The 9,534-nt window shown below is 40.6% G+C and overlaps 1 non-coding gene across 1 annotated transcript; it reads left to right on the forward strand.

Moving 5' to 3' along the window:
- Nucleotides 1-9,211: 9,211 nt before the first annotated feature.
- On the forward strand, nucleotides 9,212-9,319 carry LOC112768125 (small nucleolar RNA R71). Its single transcript, XR_003185564.1, has one exon. It is a non-coding gene; the product is annotated as a small nucleolar RNA R71 (small nucleolar RNA).
- The last annotated feature ends 215 nt before the right edge of the window (nucleotides 9,320-9,534 follow it).

The following is a 9,534-nucleotide window of genomic DNA, read 5'->3' on the forward strand; positions in this document are numbered from 1 at the left end:
GATCTCTTCTACCAAAGAGTCAATAAGATCAACTTTCATGCAGTCTTTTGATGTGTCTGGATGCTGCATGGCTTTGACAGCGTTCAACTTGAATTCATCATCATTGACTCTCAGGGTTATTTCCCCCTGTTGGATGTCAATGAGGGATCGCCCAGTTGCTAGGAAGGGTCTTCCTAGAATGAGAGTAGCACTCTTGTGCTCCTCCATTTCCAGCACAACAAAGTCAGTGAGAAAGGCGAATGGCCCAACTCTGACAATCATGTCTTCAATTACGCCTGATGGGTATTTAGTGGAGCCATCAGCAAGTTGGAGACATATCCGGGTTGGTTTAACTTCTTCAGTTAAGCCAAGCTTTCTGATAGTGGATGCAGGTATTAGGTTGATGCTTGCCCCAAGATCGCATAAAGCTGTCTTGGTGCAATTACCTTCTAATATGCATGGTATCAGAAAACTCCCAGGGTCTTTAAGCTTTTCAGGAAAGCTCTTCAGAATGACTGTACTGCATTCCTCAGTGAGGAGAACTCTTTCTGTTTCTCTCCAATCCTTTTTATGACTCAAGATCTCTTTCATGAACTTGGCATAAGAAGGTATTTGCTCAAGTGCTTCTGCAAATGGAATCTTTATTTCAAGAGTCCTGAGATAATCTGCAAAGCGAGCAAATTGCTTATCCTGCTCCTCTTTCCAGAGTTTTTGAGGATAAGGTATCTTGGCTTTATATTCTTCAACCTTAGTTGCTGTATATTTACTGCCTACAGAAGTGGTTGAAGAAGTCTTTTTAGAGGGGTTGTTATCAGCATTTGTGTGTGTCTGATCCCTCACTGGCAATTGAGTGCCAGAGTTGGAAACTGGAGTGACGTTAGATGCCAACTTCTAATCTGTTCCTGGCGTCTGAATGCCAGAATTGTGCCCATTTTGGGCGTTCAGCGCTGGATTCTGCCCATTTTGGGTGTTCAACGCCAGATCCTTGCCCATTTCTGGCGTTGAACGCCAATCCTGCTTTGTTTCTGGCGTTGAACGCCAGTTTTGGCCATGGTCTGGGCGTTTAGCGCCAGCCTTCCACCAATTTTCTAGCGTTTTAGTGCCAAAATTATTTTTCCCTGGGCTCTTACTGTCCTCAGGTGAATCTTGGGTAGTTTGCTCATTTCTTGGCTTTTTGCTGCCTTGAGGTGGGGTATTTAATGTCTTCCCACTTCTGAGTTGAACTGCTTAGCATTCTTCTGTTATTTGTCTTGACAGCTGCTGCTTTGTTTGCTTAAACTGTTCGTTCAATTGTATATTAGCCATCCTTGTCTCTTGTAGTCTATCTTTGAATTCGGCTAACTGCTTTGTTAGAAAGTCCAATTGCTGATTGAATTCAGCAGCTTGTTTTACAGGACTGAGTTCAGCAGTTGCTGTTTTAACCTCTTCTTTCATGGAAGGGTCACTGCTTAGGTACAGATGCTGATTCCTGGAAGCTGTATCAATGAGCTCTTGAGCCTCTTCAATTGTCTTTCTCATGTGGATAGATCCACCAGCTGAGTAATCTAGAGACATCTGAGCTCCTTCTGCAAGCCCATAATAGAAGATGTCTAACTGAACTCACTCTAAAAACATTTCAGAGGGGCATTTTCGTAGCATCTCTCTGTATCTCTCCCAGGCATCATAAAGGGATTCACTATCTCCTTGTCTAAAGCCTTGGATGTCCAGCCTTAGCTGTGTCATCCGTTTTGGGGGAAAGTATTGATTCAGGAATTTTTCTGTCAGCTGTTTCCATGTCCTTATGCTGGCCTTAGCTTGGTTATTCAACCACCTCTTAGCTTGATCTTTTACAGCAAATGGAAACAGTAATAGTCTGTAGACATCCTGATCTATTTCTTTATCATGTACTGTGTCAGCAATCTGTAGAAACTGTGCCAGAAACTCTGTAGGTTCTTCCTGTGGAAGACCGGAATACTGGCAACTTTGCTGCACCATGATAATGAGCTGAGGATTCAACTCAAAGCTACTAACTCCAATGGAGGGTATGCAGATGCTACTCCCATATGAAGCAGTAGAGGGGTTAGAATATGACCCCAGAGTCTTCCTGGACTGTTCATTTCCGCTTATGTCCATGATGGAGAAAGGGAGATGATGTAAAATAGAGAAGATATTTTTATTTATTTATTTATTTATTTATTTATTTCAAAAATGAAATAAATTAAAATAAAATAAATAAAAAATGAGTGGAGAATTTCGAAAAACTGAGGAGAGAGAGAAAGTGGTTAGGAAGTTTTGAAAAGGATATGATGATTTTTTTTTTGAAAAAGGTTTTAAATTTTGAAATAAAAATCTGAATTTTAGAAATAGATTTCAAAAATTTGCTTTTAAAACAGAGAGAAAAGATATTTTTGAATTTAAAGAGGAGAGAGAAAAACAATACGATAACACAAGATTTAAAATTTTTAGATCTGATGCTCCTTGTTTTCGAAATTTTTTAAGGGAAAAACACTAAGGAACACCAAACTTAAAAATTTTAAGATCAAGACACAAGGAAAACTCAAGAACACTTTGAAGATTCACAGGAACACAAGAACACGAAGGAAGAACACCAAACTTAAAATTTTTAGAAAACTAAACTAAAATTTTCGAAAAACACAGAGAAATCAACAAGAAAACACAAAACTTAAAGTTTGGCACAGGATTTAATAGAAAAATTATTTTTGAAAAAGGTTTTAACAAGAAAATAAGGATTCTAAAATTTTAACACGACAATAATACGAGACTCTAAACAAAAAAGAGAAATTTTTCCTAATCTAAGCAACAAAATAAACTGTTAGTTGTCCAAACACGAACAATCCCCGGCAACGGCGCCAAAAACTTGGTGCACGAATTGTGAATCACACTTTTCACAATGCGTACCACTAACCAGCAAGTGCACTGGGTCGTCCAAGTAATACCTTACGTGAGTAAGGGTCGAATCCCACAGAGATTGTTGGTTTGAAGCAATCTATGGTTATCTTGTAATTCTTAGTCAGGAAGTCAATTATATTTATCAGTTGAATTGCGAATAAACAAGAGAGCATGGATTAAAGGTTACTTATTGTGTAGTAATGGAGAATATGTTGGAGTTTTGGAGATGCTTTGTGTTCTGAATCTCTGCTTTCCTCTGTCTACTGATTCAAGCATGCACGTCCTCCTATGGCAAGCTGTGTGTTGGTGGACCACCGTTGTCAATGGCTACCATCCATCCTTCTAGTAAAAATGGTCCGGGTGTGCTGTCACCGCACGGCTAATCATCTGCAGGTTCTCAATCGTACCGGAATAGGATTTACTATCCTTTTGCGTCTGTCACTACGCCCAGCACTCACGAGTTTGAAGCACGTCACAGTCATTCAATCCCAGAGTCCTACTCGGAATACCACAGACAAGGTTTAGACTTTCCGGACTCTCATGAATGCCGCCATCAATCTAGCTTATACCACGAAGATTCTGGTTAAGAGATCTAAGAGATACTCATTCAATCTAAAGTAGAACGGAAGTGGTTGTCAGGCACACGTTCATAGGGAATGATGATGATTGTCACGTTCATCACATTCAGGTTGAAGTGCGAATGAATATCTTAGATAGAAACACGCATGTTGAATAGAAAACAGAAATACTTGCATTAATTCATCGAGGCACAGCAGAGCTCCTCACCCCCAACAATGGAGCTTAGAGACTCATGCCGTCAAAGAGTACAAAGTTCAGATCTAAAAATGTCATGAGATACAAAATAAATCTCTAAAAGTTGTTTAAATACTAAACTAGTAGCCTAGGTTTACAGAAAATGAGTAAACTATAGCAGATGGTATAGAGATCTACTTCTGGGGCCCACTTGGTGTGTGCTGGGGCTGAGATTTAAGCAATTCACGTGCATAAGGCCATTTTGGGCGTTCAACGCCAGGTTTGGATCCATTTCTGGCGTTGAACTCCAACTTTTAATCCTTTTCTGGCGCTGGACGCCAGAATTGGGCAGAGAACTAGCGTTGAACGCCAGTTTACGTCATCTATCCTTGAGCAAAGTATGGACTATTATATATTTCTGGAAAGCCCTGGATGTCTACTTTCCAACACAATTAGAAGCACCCTATTTCAAGTTTTGTAGCTCCAGAAAATCCACTTTGAGTGCAGGGAGGTCAGAATCCAACAGCATCAGCAGTCCTTCTTCAACCTCTGAATCTGATTTTTGCTCAAGTCCCTCAATTTCAGCCAGAAAATACCTGAAATCACAGAAAAACACACAAACTCATAGTAAAGTCCAGAAATGTGAATTTAACATAAAAACTAATGAAAACATCCCTAAAAGTAACTAGATCCTACTAAAAACATACTAAAAACAATGTCAAAAAGCGTATAAATTATCCGCTCATCACAACACCAAACTTAAATTGTTGCTTGTCCCCAAGCAACTGAAAATCAAATAGGATAAAAAGAAGAGAATATACTATAAATTCCAAACTATCAATGAAACATAGCTTTAATCATATGAGCGGGACTTATAGCTCTTTGCCTCTTGAATAGTTTTGGCATCTCACTTTATCCATTGAGGTTCAGAATGATTGGCATCTATAGGAACTCAGAGTTCAGATAGTGTTATTGATTCTCCTAGTTCAGTATGATGATTCTTGAACACAGCTTCTTTATAAGTCTTGGCCGTGGCCCTAAGCACTTTGTTTTCCAGTATTACCACCGGATACATAAATGCCACAGACACATAATTGGGTGAACCTTTTCAGATTGTGACTCAGCTTTGCTAAAGTCCCCAATTAGAGGTGTCCAGGGTTCTTAAGCACACTCTTTTTTTGCTTTGGACCTTGACTTTAACCGCTCAGTCTCAAGTTTTCACTTGACACCTACACGCCACAAGCACATGGTTAGGGACAGCTTGGTTTAGCCGCTTAGACCAGGATTTTATTCCTTTAGGCCCTCCTATTCACTGATGCTCAAAGCCTTGGGATCCTTTTTATTTGCCCTTGCCTTTTGGTTTTAAGGGTTATTGGCTTTTTTCTCTTGCTTCTTGGTTTTAAGAGCTTTTGGCTTTTTCTGCTTGCTTTTTCTTTTTCTTTCTAATTTTTTTTCGCCTATTTTTTTTTTTCTGCAAGCTTTGTTCTTTGCTGATTTTTCTTGCTTCAAGAATCATTTTTATGATTTTTCAGATTATCAAATAACATGTCTCCTAGTCATCATTCTTTCAAGAGCCAACATATTTAACATTCTTAAACAAAAACTTCAAAAGACATACGCACTGTTCAAGCATACATTCAGAAAACAAGAAACATTGTCACCACATCAGTATAATTAAGCTAAGTTCAAGGATAAATTTGAAACTCATGTACTTCTTGTTCTTTTGAATTAAAACATTTTTCATTTAAGAGAGGTGATGGATTCATAGGACATTTATAACTTTAGGACAAAGTTACTAACTACTAATGATCATGTAATGAAGACACAAACATAGATAAGCACATAACATAGAAAACGAAAAACAGAAGAAATAAGAGCAAGGAATGAATCCACCTTAGTGATGGTGGCGTTTCCTTCTTGAGGAACCAATGATGTCCTTGAGCTCTTCTATGTCTCTTCCTTGTCTTTGTTGCTCCTCCCTCATTGCTTTTTGATCTTCTCTTATTTCATGGAGCATGATGGAGTGCTCTTGATGTTCCACCCTTAACTGTCCCATGTTGGAACTTAATTCTTCTAGGGAGGTGTTGATTTGCTCCCAATAATTTTGTGGAGGAAATTGCATTTGAGGCATCTCCGGGATCTCATGGTGATGAGCTTCTTGCGCCTCTTGAGCTCCATGAATGGGCTCTCATGCTTGCTCCATCTTCTTCTTAGTGATGGGCTTCTCTTCCTTAATAGGAGTGTCTCCTTCTATGAAAGCTCCAGCTGAGTAACATAGATGGCAGATAAGATGAGGAAAAGCTAGCCTTGCCATGGGGGATGACTTTTCGGCTATTTTGTAGAGTTCATTAGAGATGACTTCATGAACTTCTATTTCCTCTCCAATCATGATGCTATGAATCATGATGGCCCGATCCACAGTAACTTCAGATCAGTTGCTAGTGGGAATGATTGAGCATTGAATGAACTCCAACCATCCTCTAGCCACAAGCTTGAGGTCCAATCTTCTTAGTTGAACCGGCTTGCTCTTGGAGTCAATCTTCCATTGAGCTCCTTCCACACATATGTCCATAAGGTCTTGGTCCAATCTTTGATTAAAGTTGACCCTTCTAGTGTAGGGGCGTTCATCTCCTTGCATCATGGGCAAGTTGAACGCCAACCTCACATTTTCCGGACTAAAATCTAAGTATTTCCCCCGAACCATTGTAACATAGTTCTTTGGATCCGGGTTCTTACTTTGATCATGGTTCTTGGTGATCCATGCATTGGCATAGAACTCTTGAACCATTAGGATGCCGACTTCTTGGATGGGGTTTGTTAGAACTTCCCAACCTCTTCTTTGAATTTCATGTCGGATCTCCGGATACTTATTTCTTTTGAGTTTGAAAGGGACCTCAGGGATCACCTTCTTCTTGGCCACAACATCATAGAAGTGGTCTTGATGGGCTTTGGAGATGAACCTTTCCATCTCCCATGACTCGGAGGTAGAAGTTTTTGTCTTCCCTTTCCCCTTTCTAGAGGATTCTCCGGTCTTAGGTGCCATCAATGGTAATGGAAAAATAAAAAGCTTATGCTTTTACCACACCAAACTTAGAATATTGCTCGCCCTCGAGCAATAAAAGAAAGAATAGATGAAGAAGAAGAAGAAAATATGGAGAAGAGGGGTGAAGTATGTTTCGGCCAAGTAGAGAGGAGAGGGTTGTGTTGTGTGAAAATGAGGAAGAATGGAGGGCTATATATAGGGGAGGAAATTGGTTTTGAATTTTGAAGGTAGGTGGGTTTATGAGGTAGGTTTATGGGGAAGAGTGGATGGATGTGAGTGGTGAAGAGGTGATGGGGAAGAGAGATTGAGGTGATTGGTGAAGGATTTTTGGGGAAGAGTGTTTATGGGATTGTGTAAAAGAGGGGTGAGAAGAAGTTAGTGGAGGTAGGTGGGGATCCTGTGGGGTCCACAGATCCTGAGGTGTTCAAGGATTTACACCCTTACACCACATTAGGCATGTAAAATGCCCTTGCACACAACTCTGGGCGTTCAACGCCAGGTTGGTGCCCATTTTGGGCGTTCAACGCCCATTTACTAGCCATTTCTGGCGTTGAACGCCAGAACCATGCTTGTTCTGGGCGTTCAGCGCCAGGATGCTGCCCATTTTGGGCGTTCAGCGCCAGAACCATGCTCTGTTCTGGCGTTGAACGCCAGGCAGGTGCTTCCTCCAGGGTGTGATTTTTCTTCTGCTGTTTTTGATTCCGTTTTCAATTTTTATATTTATTTTGTGACTCCACATGATCATGGACCTACAAAGACATATAACTAAGAAAAAATAGAGTTAGATAAATAGAAATTGGGTTGCCTCCCAACAAGCGCTTCTTTAATGTCAATAGCTTGACAGTGGGCTCTCATGGAGCCTCACAGATGTTCAGAGCTTTGTTGAGACTCTCCAACACCAAACTTAGAGTTTGGATATGAGAGTTTAACACCAAACTTAGAGTTTGGTTGTGGCCTCCCAACACCAAACTTAGAGTTTGGCTGTGGGGGCTTTGTTTGACTCTGCTTTGAGAGAAGCTTTTTATGCTTCCTTTCCATGGATGCAGAGAGAGATCCTCGAGTTGTAAACACAAGGTTGTCCTCATTCAATTGAAGGATTAATTCTCCTCTGTCCACATCAATCACAGCTCTTGCTGTGGCTAGGAAAGGTCTTCCTAGGATGATGGATTCATCCTCTTCCTTTCCAGTATCCAGGACTATAAAATTAGCAGGGATGTAAAGGCTTTCAACCTTTACTAACACGTCCTTTACTTGTCCATAAGCCAGTTTTCTTGAATTGTCTGCCATCTCTAATGAGATTTTAGCAGCTTGCACCCTATAGATTCCCAGTTTCTCTATTACAGAGAGGGGCATGAGGTTTATTCCTGAACCAAGGTCACACAGAGCCTTAAAGATCATGGTGCCTATGGTACAAGGTATTATAAACTTTCCAGGATCCTGTCTCTTTTGAGGCAATGTCAGTTGATCCAGATCACTTAGTTCATTGATGAACAAGGGAGGTTCAACTTCCCAAGTATCAATGCCAAATAATTTGGCATTCAGCTTCATGATTGCACCAAGAAACTCGGCTGTTTGCTCTTCAATAACATCCTCATTCTCTTCAGAAGAGGAATACCCATCAGAGCTCATGAATGGCATAAGGAGGTTTAATGGGATCTCTATGGTCTCTAGATGAACCTCAGAGTCCTTTGGTTCCTCAGAGGGAAACTCCTTATTGATCACTGGATGTTCCAGGAGGTCTTCCCCCTTGGGATTCACGTCCTCTCCTTCCTTTACAGGTTCGGCCATGGTGCTTATGTCAATGGCCTTGCACTCTCCTTTTGGATTCTCTTTTATATTGCTTGGGAGAGTACTAGGAGGGATTTCAGTGATCCTTTTACTCAGCTGGCCCACTTGTGCTTCCAAATTTCTAATGGAAGACCTTGTTTCATTCATGAAACTCATAGTGGCCTTAGATAGATCAGAGACTAGATTTGCTAAGCTAGATGGATTCTGCTCAGAATTCTCTGTCTGTTGCTGAGTGGATGATGGAAAAGGTTTATTATTGTTAAACCTGTTTCTTCCACCATTATTAAAGCCTTGTTGAGGCTTTTGATCCTTCCATGAGAAATTTGGATGATTTCTCCATGATGAGTTATAGGTGTTTCCATAAGGTTCACCTAAGTAATTCACCTCTGCTATTGCAGGGTTCTCAGGATCATAAGCTTCTTCTTCAGAAGATGCCTCTTGAGTACTGTTGGATGCAGCTTGCATTCTATTCAGACTCTGAGAAATCATATTGACTTGCTGAGTCAATATTTTGTTCTGAGCCAATATGGCATTCAGAGTATCAACTTCAAGAACTCCCTTCTTCATAGGCGTCCTATTACTCACAGGATTCCTCTCAGAAGTGTACATGAACTGGTTATTAGCAACCATGTCAATGAGTTCTTGAGCTTCTGTAGGCGTTTTCTTTAGGTGAATGGATCCACCTACAGAAGTATCCAATGACATCTTTGATAGCTCAGATAAACCATCATAGAATATATCCAGGATGGTCCATTCTGAAAGCATGTCAGAAGGACACTTTTTGGTCAGCTGCTTGTATCTTTCCCAAGCTTCATAGAGGGATTCACCTTCCTTCTGTCTGAAGGTTTGAACATCCACTCTAAGCTTGCTCAGCTTTTGAGGAGGAAAGAACTTGGCTAAGAAAGCCGTGATCAGCTTATCCCAAGAGTTCAGGCTGTCTTTGGGTTGAGAGTCCAACCACACTCTAGCTCTGTCTCTTACAGCAAAAGGGAAAAGCATGAGCCTGTAGACTTCAGGATCTACTCCATTAGTCTTAACAGTATCACATATCTGCAAGAATTCAGTTAAGAACTGAAAAGGAT

Source organism: Arachis hypogaea, chromosome 17, assembly GCF_003086295.3.
Source record: "Arachis hypogaea cultivar Tifrunner chromosome 17, arahy.Tifrunner.gnm2.J5K5, whole genome shotgun sequence".
Taxonomy (NCBI): Eukaryota; Viridiplantae; Streptophyta; class Magnoliopsida; order Fabales; family Fabaceae; genus Arachis; species Arachis hypogaea.